The sequence below is a fragment of the Sapajus apella genome, unplaced genomic scaffold, assembly GCF_009761245.1.
Source record: "Sapajus apella isolate SASKATOON/1434 unplaced genomic scaffold, GSC_monkey_1.0 scaffold148, whole genome shotgun sequence".
Taxonomy (NCBI): Eukaryota; Metazoa; Chordata; class Mammalia; order Primates; family Cebidae; genus Sapajus; species Sapajus apella.
In genome coordinates, this window is record NW_022437088.1 from 2,693,365 (window position 1) to 2,705,637 (window position 12,273).

Genomic DNA, 12,273 nt, shown 5'->3' on the forward strand with positions numbered 1-12,273 from the left:
TCCACTCTCAGAAATGTTCTGAAGCAGAACAGGATTGTATTCTGTATTTTGATTATGCTTCTCCCTGCAATGCACGTCATGGCCTCTGCCCTTCCAGGACACTGTGGCTCAATTCCACATGTTTTTTTATCCTTCATGTGGCATATCACTCTAATGAGATAATAGTAAATTCTTTGATGGTCTGCCTTGGATGTTTTATGATCCTTTACCTCTGTTTTTCAACAAAAGGCTATATGCACAATGGATGTTTAATGACTTTTAAATCCTCTTACTGGTATTAGCATTGATTTACAGTCTATAAATAGCTATTCCTTATGACTCAGGCCACCCTCATAGGAGACACACTCTGAGACAGGCTCAGTGAGGTGTGTGGGCTACATCACTCTGAAAGATCTGCCACCTTCTCTCCTGGGTATGACATTTGTTCTCCTGTTCAGATTGTTCCAAAGGGCTTAGTAATGCGGGAGTGGTCTGGACATTGGTTACCGGGTTGTCACAATGGCAGGTCTACTCAGAAGTTCAACTCCTGGTATCTAGAATGATGGGGCTGGGATGCCATCTAGTCCCTGCCTCCGTCTTTATGCAGGACAACACCCAAGCCCTCAGCTGACCTGACTGGGATGTAGGTGATGAGTCAGCAACATAGTTGGATTAGGAAGACCGGAACTTGAATCTTGGCTGTGAGATATCATGACTCAGCTATTAAGTCAATAAGATATCTTGTCAGCAAAGCACTGACTTTCTGAAATGTCCTATTTGCCAAAGATTTTATCTTTTATGTAGGCAAAATTTCACCATCTTATGGGATGTGAGTTAATACTGCTGAGATCTAACCAGATATAATTCAAATGGAATAATTTTTTTCTGTGTGTTCCACAATCAGTAACAAGTTAAGTTAGCAATCTTGGTTTTGTTCTTTCCATATCTACAAAACCTTTAAACAATTACAGTGATGAAAAATACTATTAAAATCTAGAAGAAAATCTATTCTATTTAACTAGCATCTTTTAAAAATATTTTTATTGCTATTATTGTTATAATTTTTAATATATTGATATCCTGTACTGCAGCTGTGCTGAACACTCGTAAATTCTTGCAGTGAACACTTTTAAAAAATTTGGTGAAATATATAACCCAAAATTTACTGCCTTAATCATTTTTTAGTGTACAGTTCAGTAATATTAAATAAAATCATATCATTGTGTAACCAATGTCTAGAATTTCTGTCTTCTTGCAACACTGAAACTCTACACCCATTAAACAAAAGTTCTCTCTTACTCCCTCTCCCTAGCCCCTGGCAACCACCATTTTACTTTGTTTCTATGAAACGGAGTACTCCTTGTGTCTCATATTAGTGGAATCATACAGTGTTTTTGTGTGACCAGCTTATTTAATTTAGCATCTTTAGGATTCATTCATATTGTAGGATGTACATACATTTCTTCCCTTTTTAAGCCCATTTAATATTTCACTGTGTGTACGTGCCTCTTTTTGTGTCTATAATCATTCAGCAGTGGACTCTTGGATTGCGTCCACCTTTTAGCCGTTGTGAATAATAATGCTGTGAACATGGGTGTGCATGCACCCTGGCAAGACTCTACTTTCAATCCTTTGTATTCGATATACCCAGAAGTGGAATGGCTGGATCGTATGTTAATTCTGTTAAGTTTTTGAGAAACCAGCGTGCTATTTTTCATAGTAATTATACCATTTTACATGCTCACCAACCGTGCACAAGGGTTCTAATTCCTCCGTAACCTCTTCAACACTTGTTATTTTCTGTTTTGTTTTGCTTTATTTTTTATAATAGCTGTTTTCTTGGGTTTGAGGTGGTATCTCATTGTGGGTTTTACTTTAAATAATTTAATCTAATTATGAATGATAACATATTTTGGATTGCAACCCATTACCAGATATATGATTTGCTGATATTTGCTCCCATAACAAAGATTTCCTTTTCATCGTGCTGATTTTGTTCACTGATGCACAGAACTTTTTAATTTTTATATAGTTGAATTTATCTGTTTTTACATTTGTTGGCTGTGCTTTCAGTATCCAAGAAATCATTATCAAATACAATGTTGTGAAGATTTCTTCCTATGTTTCCTTCAACTCTTTCTTTTTTTTTTTTTTTTTTTTTTTTTTTTTATATGGAGCCTCACTCTGTTGCCCAGGCTGTAGTACAGTGGTGCAATCTTGCCTCACTGCAACCTCCACCTCCCAGGTTCAAGTGATTCTCCTGCCTCAGCCTCCCAAGTAGCTGGAACTGCAGGCGTGGGCCACCACGTCCAGCTAATTTTTGTATTTTTAGTAGAGACAGAGTTTCACCATGTTGGCCAGGATGGTCTCAATCTCTTGCCCTCATTATCCACCTGACTCAGCCTCCCAAAGTGCTGGGATTGCAGGCATAAGCCACCAGGCCTGGCCTGTAGCTGCAACTCTCTGTTTATGTTTTTGGTCCTTATTGAGTTAATTTTTGTGTAGGTGTAAGCTGAGGGTCCAGTTTCATGCTTTTGCATGGGCATATCTAAATTTCCCAACACCACCTGTTGAAAAGATTGTCCTTTCTTCATTGAATGTTATGGGCACCCTTGTCAAGAATCATTTTGATTAGGTAGGCATGAGGATTTGTTTCTATAGTTCCAGCTACTTACAAGGCTGAGAAGGAGGATAGCATGAGTCCAGGAGTTGGAGTCCTACCTGGGCAACAGAGCAAGATCTTCATTCTGGATGAAAAAGAGAATCATTTGACCCTATACGTGAGGGTTTATCTATTTTAAGGTTCTCTTCCACTCTTCTATTCTATTTCATTGACCTATGTGTCTATCTTTTATGCCAATAACACACTATTTTCATTATGGTTGCTTTGTTGTAATTTTATTTTTAGAGATGGGGTTTCACTATGTTTCCCAGGCTTGTGTAGAACTCCTGGGCTCAAGGTATCTTCTATCCTCTGCCTCGCGAATGGCTGAGACTACAATTATGCACTACCATGCCTGCTTCTAGTAAGTTTTAAAGTCAGGAAGTGTGTGACTCTAACTTTATTTTTCTTCTTCAAGATTGTTTTGGTTATTTGAGAAATAATTTAGTTAGTCATAGTGTATAGTCCTTTTCATGTGCTGTTGAGGATTTCTACCATCCCTCAATATCATCGGAGATATTGATATATAGTTTTCTGGCTTTGGCATCAGGATAATGCTGGCCTCAGAGAATGAATTCATGCGTCCTCTTTTCTTTTGGAAGTATCCTCTTTTCAATTTTTCAAAAGCGTTAAGATTAGTGTTGATTTCTCTTCAAATGTTTAGTAGAATTCATGAGTGAAGCTGTCTGGTACTGCACTTTATTCTGTTAGCAGATTTTGAATTACAGATTCAATCTCTTTGCTAGTTATGGGTTATAGGTTTAGATTTGTTTCTAGAAATCTATCAATTTTATCTAGGTTATCCAATTTGGCATACAATTGTTCATAACTTAAAGTTAGGCAAACATTTGCATTAGATAAAACGCAAAATTTTTAAAGCTTTTAGCTGGGTGGACAGCATGGCTTTACTTCCTATTTCTTGATATTTCCTAATCTTGTTAAAAAAACTTTTTCTCTTTCTGAAAGGCTTATTTCAGTGAAAATCCATCTGCAAAATCTGTTATATATTTAAATTAGAAAATAACTAAAAGTGCCATTGACATGTTGATTATTGGTTTTTTTTTTGGCATATGAAAATTGATTAGTACAGTGTTTTCATCATTAAAACTTATGATCTTGGTCTTTCCTTCTTGCCTTCGTATAGGGCCAAAAGAGAGACATTGGCTACTTTGACAAACTTAAAGTGGACTCCAGGAATATCACCAACAGCATGACCTTTGCGACCGAATCCAGCAACCAGAACTTCATCTTTTTCCTCAATAAAGCTCAAGCAACCATCAAGGGGTACAAAGGCTGTGATTTTCCTGCCATTCTTGATGGGCTGGACCCTGACGCACTTCCCAATGGCAGAATTTGGCTGCTTGGCTTCAATTCCTAGTTTTCCAGCAGGATTCCCTTTGCACGAGAAGCACCTCCAAAAGGGTTGGCCTTCAGGGCTGTGCCCAGATGGGCTTTCTTGTAGTGTTTATCATGCCACTTCTGGTGTCCTTGGTGGCTACGGAGCTTCTTAGCAGTACGAAGTCCAGGACACTGGCCCATCCTGCCGGCTTTGACGGTGACCTAAGGCCACCTCTCCGGGGATCTGGGGGCTGCCTTCTGAAGCCTAGCGTCTGCACCGCGTGCCCGGGCCTGGAAGTCAGACTCGGGGCTGGGCGGCAGCGTGAGGCCGGCAACCCTAATAGCGGGCTCTGGATCGCTCGGGCTGCCAGCGGTTGTGTCTCCCGCCTCTTTAACCTGGCAGGGGCGGTTCAAGTGGTGGGGGGAAATTGGCGAGTTGCAGGATCCAGGGCGGGTGCTTTGAAAGTGAGGCGGAGGGGAGAGGGGGATTTCCCGGTCCCGCTGCACTCCGTCCATCCCCCCCGCAGCCCCTCACCTGGTTGTGCGGCTGAGGGTGCGGTCCCTTTAAGGCCCCGCAGCGCCTGCGCCTGGGGCTGTCGGCGGGAAGACCCGGAGGAGCCGGGGGGCTGCGGTGGGAGGGGCTGCGCGGCGGTTGAGACGGCGGCGGTGCCGGGAGGGGTCGGTGAGGGTCCCCAGGTGGCCCGAGCGTGAGGGAGCCCGATGCTTTTGGAAACGCCGGACGGGCGACCAGCGCAGCCGGGAGCCGGGCCCAGGCGCGGGGCGCGGGCGCGGCTGCCGTTTGGATGGAAGTTAAGGTTTCCTGCGAGGTCCACCCGGCGTTTCCGAGGTGAGGGCGCCGCGCCAGGCCGGGCGGGCGGTGAGTTGGGGACCGCCGGCGAGCAGCTGGGGCGCCGCGCGGCTCTCGGGCTGCCCCAAGTGTTGCTGCGCGAGCTGGCGGGCGCGGCGGCCCCGCCGGGGCCTGTTTCCAGGTTCCATTCCTCGCCTGCCGCTGCAGCCCGCCGCCCTCCTCTCGTGGGCGCTGGGGAAGAACTCGCGGCTGGTCCTCCTGTGGCAGCCCCGGCGGTGGAGGGACGGAGCAGCTTCGGGGGCACATCCTCCTAAATCCTATGGAGAACACTGACCCTGCGCCCCACCTTAAGGCCAGAAATCCGTTCCCTCTTGGGTCCCAAGGGACAATTTTAAATGTGCAGGTGGTCCGGGTGCAGTAGATCACACCTGTAACCCCAGCACTTTGGGAGGCCAAAGTGGGCAGATCATTTGAGCCCAAGAGTTCCAGACCAGCCTGGGCAACTTGGCAAAACTCCATCTCTACTAAAAATGCAAAAATGAGCTGTGTGTGGTGGTGTGTGCCTGTAGTCATAGCTACCCGGGAGGCTGAGGTGGGAGGATCACCAAAGCCTGGGAGGCTGAGATTGCAGTGATCCGTGATCATGCCAGTGCACTCCAGCCTGGTGGCAGAGTGAGACTGTCTTAAAAAAAAAAAAAAGTACAGGTAATGAATTTTACTAAGTGAACTACCACAGACCAAGAAAGGGAACATTACTAGACTGGGGTCTGGGATGTACATGCAGGAGTGGCATTGCTGGTTTTAGAGATATATGAATGGTAAAACTTTAGTATTAGACATTGTTGAACATTTTCCCAAAGTGGTTGTATTATTTAGCAGGGAATATTCTGGTTATCCCACATCTTTGCTTATGCTTGTCAGTTAAAAATTATTTTGCCATTCTAGTAGAGGTACAGTAATATATCAGTGTGGTTTCATTTTACATTTTCCTAGTATTGAGATTGAGTATTTTTTATTGCCATTTGTGTCTTCTTTTGGGAAGTGCCTGTTAAATCTCTTTATCCTGTTTTCATTGACATGCTTGTTTTTCTGTTGATTTGTAACACTTTATTCTGGGTATGTGTCCTTTCTAGGACATATATGCATTGCATTTCTCTTTTTTCAAACTGTAGCTTGCCTTTTTATTCTTTTAATGATGTTTTCACGTGAATGGAGATTCTCTATTTTTTTTTTTTTTCTTTTTGAGACAGGATCTCACTTTGCTGTCCAGGCTGGAATGCAGTGACAATCACTCAGTGCAACCTCCACCTCCCAAGGCTCAGGTGATCCTCCTGCCTCAGCCCCCTAGTAGCTGGGACCTTCAGGGGAGGACCATTATGCTCAGCTCTTTTTCATATTTTTAGTAGAGATGGGGTTTTGCCAGGTTGCACAGGCTGGTCTGGAATTTCTGGGATCAAGTGATACACCTGCCTCGGCCTCCCAAGGCGTTGGGATTACAGGCATGAGTCACCACACCTGGCATGTTTCTGAATTTTAAAGAAATTATACTTTATCAATCTTTTCCTTTGTGGTTACTGCTTTTTGTGTCCTCTTTAAGAAATCAATGCCTAACCTAAGAAAATGAACATATTTTTCTGTGTTAACCTTATAGCAATTTTATTTTAGTTCATGCATTTTTTTTTTCCAGACAAGGTCTCACTCTATTGCCCAGGCTGGAGTGCCGCCACATAATCTCAGCTCACTGCAACCTTCAGCTCCTGGCTCAAGCAATCCTCCCATCTCAGCCTTTAGAATAGTTGCGACTATAGATGTGTGCCACCATTCCTGGCTAACTTTTGTGTTTTATGTAGAGATGGGGATTCAGCATTTTCCCAGGTTGGTCTCAAACTCTTCGGCTCAAGTAGTCTACCTGCTTCAGCCTCCCAGAGTGCTGGGATTACAGGTGTGAGCCACCCCACCCAGCCATGATTCACGTTTTACTACATGGATGTGACTGCTTGATCCAGCACCATGTATTGAAAAGACCATCCTTGCCCTTCTGTACTGTGTGCACTTCTTTTTATAAATTGGATGACTCTATGGTCATTTGATTTATGAAATTAATGTGGGTCTGTTTCTGGACCAACCTGGGCAACATAGTGAGATCCTGTCTCTACACCATATAATAAATAATAAATACATAAATTTTTTTTTAAGTGGGTAGAGCAGATGGAGTCATAGGTGATAATTTATAAATGATTGTCAATTTCTTGGCTACATACAGGTGTTGGTAAGTCAGATCTGTTGGGCGTTCAGGCAAAATGTATTAGGTGAATTATATGATGTTCAGAATGATTGCTAGATGTTCGTTGTGACTTGAATTAGACATTATTTGGGCCTCACAGAGCTGCAGTTTTGACTCATATTTATCTGCCTTTTTAAAATGTTTACAATCTTCCTGTCAAGGCAGTAACTCTTTTATACTTAATTGTTCTTAGGCATACTTAATTACCAGGAAAACTTTATGGATCATACCTAACTAAGTGTTAAGCCACTTAAAGTAAAGGGCTGATGTGATGTGATGTAGACAATAGTATTCTACGTAACAGTTTCAGGACTACATCTGTTAAATTGTTTGTTTGTTTTTCTTGAGTCAGGATTTTGCCCTGTCGCCCAGGCTGGAGTGCAGTGGTGAAGCGGTATGATCACGGCTCACTGCAGCTTTGACCTCACAGGCTCAAGCAGCCTCCCACCTCAGCCTCCTTAGTAGCTGGGACTACAGGCATGCACCACCATGCCAGGCTAATTTTTCATTTTTTGTATACAGGGTCTTCCTATGGTGCCCACACTGGTTTCAAAACCCTGGGCTCAAATAATCCTCCCATGTTGGCATCCCAAAACTTTGGGATTACAGACATGAGCCATCACACCTGGCCATTTTAGTTTTAATAATTTTTACATTTTTCTAATTTAAAATATTTACTAAAATCTATTATTTATTAACACAGTATTCATTATTGTTATGATTATTTTGTATGTGTTTAATGTCATTTTCAATATAAGCTCTTGGAAATTAGAGGACTTGTCTGTTATTCATTACGGTATTCTCAATACTTGACCTTGCCTAGTATGAAACAGATATTGATTAAATATTTGTTAAATGAATGAATGAACATACTCATACCACATTCAACAATTCGCCGAGTATCACAGCTTTCACCATCTAACAAATAAAATAGCTTGTATAGAGCAGAGCCACACTCAACCTGCCATAAAAGGAAATGCCAACGAAGATAAACCCTTTTATGTGTAGAACTAGAGTTGGTTGGGTTTCCGTCATATGCAGTCAACTGTCCTGACCGGCCTGGGCAACACAGTAAGACCCTGTCTCTGAAAATAAAAAATTAGCCGAGCATGGTGGTGCACACTTGTAGTCTCAGCTACTCTGGAGGCTGAGGCAGAAGGATTCCTTGAGCGTTGAGTTGTTAGAGGTTACAGTGAGCTATGATGGCAGCACCACACTCCAACCTGGGGGGCGGGAAAAGAGTCCTGACTGATGACTTGAGTAGCCAGAGAAGGTGCTTACATTTCACAAAGTACTGTTTGAGGCAGATCTCAGTGAACAGGAATTCCATTCTTTCTGTTAGTAAATTAAGAGAATGTGGGTGTAGTTAGTTAACGCTTATTGAACTATCTCTGGAACTTATCTCCTGCTCTGTCTGGTCTATTATATGTGTATATCGTATCTGCTGTCTTGTGAGCTTTGCTAGTTTATGCTGCAGTAACAAAAGCCCCAAAATCTCACGAGTAGATGAGATTCCAAAGATAGTTCAATCAGCATTAACTAACTACACCCATACTCTCCTCCTAACAGAAAGCATGGAATTCCTGCTCACTGAGCTCTGTCTCAAATAGTACTTTGTGAAATGTAAGCACCTTCTCTGTCGACTCAAGTCATCAGTCAGGACTCTTTTCCCGCCCCCCAGGTTGGAGTGTGGTGCTGCCATCATAGCTCATTGTAACCTCTAACTCAAGGCTCAAGGAATCCTCCTGCCTCAGCCTCCAGAGTAGCTGAGACCACAAGTGTGCGCCACCATGCTCAGCTAATTTTTTATTTTCAGAGACAGGGTCTTACTGTGTTGCCCAGGCTGGTCAGGACTGTTGATTGCATGTGACAGAAACCAACCAACTCGAGTTCCTGCCCCCTTTCAATCTGCTCCTTTCTCCGTCTTCCCAGTCTCAGTAAGTGGCAGTTCCATCCTTCACGTTGCCCAAGCGCTGAATCTCAATGTTAACCTTCATTTCTCTCTTTTATGTCACAGCCAATATGAAGGCAAATCATGTTCAGACCCAGGCGAAGGTTCCTGCTGACCCAGGCTCTCACCGGCACGTTGTCCTTTACTGTCCTCCGGAGGGTGTCTGGAGCTTCAGTGCTGTGTGCTCTCGGCCTCCATGCCGGGGCACCACCGACTCCTGCTGTCCAGGGCTTCCAGTGGACTGTCCGAGGCACTGATATACAGTCTTCCCCATTCGGTGCACCAAGAGCAGCCTCACACGGTGTGGGCTGACATGAAGAGCTGCCAGATCCAACAGGTAAAAATCCTGAGGTCAGAGAGCCCTCTCTCCATTGTGACTCAGATGCGAAGGGAAGATGCCATGGACCCTAAACATCGCAGCATGACCAGCGTGTGCCACCATGACCTGCAGTGTGTGGTCAGGTGGAAGTTACTTGACTTCAGGAGAGGACAGTGTTCTCTTCAGGCCTTGTCCTCAGTGGCTGGATCTGCGTCCCTCTCCTCTCTCTTCCCCTCTCACCCCCAGTCTCCATCCCCATTTCTCTGTCTGTTTCCACCTTGCTGTTCCCTTTCACCTGCTTTCTCCTCTTCAGCTTTCATGGTTCTCCCGTCCACCCGCATTTCCCAGCTAAGGCCCCTGCACTGTCCTGGTGGGGAGATGTGTGTGGATTTAGGCGGCGCCCTCTAGATGTGTCCAGGATGGGGAAACATGGCTCAGCTGCCAGTATAATGGTTTCAGAGAGTGGCCACTTTTGAAGGCCTTTCACAGCTCCCATTGTAGAATCGTGTAGGACTTAAAACTGATGGGCCACAGTGGAATTGTTGGTTCCTCAGGACCTTGTGGTGGACACCTTCTTTCACTGAGCATTCACAGGGTGGGTATTAGGTGCCAGGCTCTGCTCTGGGCTAGGGGCACCATAATGAGTAAATATCAGGTCACTACCCCACGGAACCCACCACTGCAGGCATCGAGAGGGGGAGAAAGAAAGCGGTGTGGCCTGTTTGTGTCCTTCTCACGTGGTCACCTGCCAGGTCCTGGGGCAGTGGGAGCCAGTGCAAGGAGAGGAGCCCAGTGAGCAAGGCAAAGGGACGATGTCAGACCCAGGGGCTAAGACCCCCATCTGCAGCTGGGCAGCTTCTGGAGTGGACAAGGAGCAGCAGGGAAGGTCGTGGCCTGGAGTTCTGGGGTCCACTCACCCATCTCATTCTGTGGGTGTCAGAATTTGTCCAAATGGAGGACTCAGTGTCTCTGGAAATAGTAGGCCAGAGACAGAATGTGTTTCAGAAAAGGAGGAAGGAATTGTACATCGTGGATACAGAATATGGTTTTACAATAGTGCTTCTCTCTCTAATAGCTAGTTAGCGTGTGTCTGTTAATGGAAAATATTGGTGGTGTAAGTCCCCCTGGATCTTCTCATCATTGTGTAAGTTTATTTGTTCCCCCTTCCTCCCCTCTTCCCTCCCTCCCCTCCTTCCTTCCTCCCCTTCTTCCTTCCTTCTTTCCTTCCTGCCTCCCTCCCCTCCTTCCTTCCTTTCTTCCTTCCTTCCTTCTTTCCATCTTTCCCTCTTTCCTTCTTTTCTTCCTTCCTTCCTCCCTTCCTCCCTTCCTCCCTTCCTCCCTTCCTCCCTTCCTCCCTTCCTCCCTTCCTCCTTCCCTGCCTTCCATCCTTCTCTTTTCTTTTTCTTTCTCTCTCTCTCTCACTCTCTTTCTTTCTTTTAAACTTTTTTGAATAGACCACACTGTACTGAAACCCACATTATTTACCAAAATCTCTGGAGCTGCTTCTGTCTTTCAGGCAGGGATGTCATCCTGTATGCCTCAGCCCCTCCCAGCCTCCTTCTCTTTGGATTTGTGGGTACCCCTGGGGCTGCTGCTGAGTCTCAGATGTTTCTAGTCTTCCTTAAGTTCTGCCCACCTGGATGGTTTGTCCCTGTCCTTACCAGACGCCTGCACTGCCTAGATCACTGAGGCTGCTTCCATCTAACTGATCTGCCGTCTGTATTCCCAGGGCACCCCAGCAATGGAGGCAAAAGGCACAGGCATTGAAATCTCCAGCTGCTCTGACTCTAGGTTCATGCACTTCCATGCCAAGTACTAAGCACACAAGAACCGGATGCCACCAAAACCTGATTTGGGTCTGCTGCCTCCTAATTTCAAAACACTTAATAGACATTATTTTTCAGAGCAGTTCTAGGTTTACAGATAAATTGAGTGGATAGTACAGAGAGTTTTCCTAGGCTCCCCTGACTTCCAGCACATAATTTTCTTATTAGTATGTTGTATTAGTGTGGTCCATCTGTTACAATTGATCAACCAATATTGATACATCATTAGTAACTAAAGTTCATAGTTGACATTAGAGTTCATTCTTCGAGTTTTCACAGATTGAGTTTTGACAATTACATAATGTCGTAAATTCCCAATACAGCATCATGCAAAATCGTTCCACTGCTGAAGATTCCCTGCGCTTCACCATTTCAGGCCTCCTCTCCTCCACCCCTGACAACCACTCATCATTTCACTGTTTCTGTCTTTTTGACTTTTCAGGAATGTCCTACAGTTGGAATCAAAGTATAGAGGTTTCTGTCTGGCTTCTTGCTCACATGATGGACTTAAATTTCCTCCATGTCTTTTTGTGGCTTGATGGCTCATTTTAAAAAATCACTGAATTAGATTTCATGGTATGGCTACAACAGTGTGTTTATTCATTCACATGGTGAAAGATATCTTGGTTCTTCCAAGTTTTGACACTGATGAATAAAATTGCTGTAAGTACTTTTGTGCAGGATTTTGAGTGAACTTCAGATTTCCCAAGTGACTGTACCATTTTGATTTTCACTAGCTATGGAGAGTTCTGGCTGCTTCTCATCTTTGACAGCATTTGGTGTGTTTACCTTTTTGCATTTTAGCCATTCTAATAGGTTTACAGTGATAGCTCATTGTTTTAATGTGCAATTCCCTAATGACCAATGATTTTCAGCATTTTGTATATGCTTATGCGCCATCTGCGTATTTTATTGGTGATGTGCTCAGATCTTTCACCTATTATTATTTTTTTGCCTTGTGTTGTTTAGTTCTCAGAATTCTTCGTATATTTAGGACAGCAGTGTTTTATCAGATTATTTTGTAAATATTTTCGCCGGTCTTTGGCTTGCCTTTTCCACTATCTTCACAGTGTCTTTCACAGAGCAGAAGTTTTTCATTTTTCCGA

The 12,273-nt window shown here is 44.1% G+C and overlaps 1 pseudogene; it reads right to left on the bottom strand.

Moving 5' to 3' along the window:
* Positions 1–3,728: 3,728 nt before the first annotated feature.
* Positions 3,729–4,587, bottom strand: LOC116541164 (annotated as a pseudogene).
* Between the last annotated feature and the right edge of the window lie 7,686 nt (positions 4,588–12,273).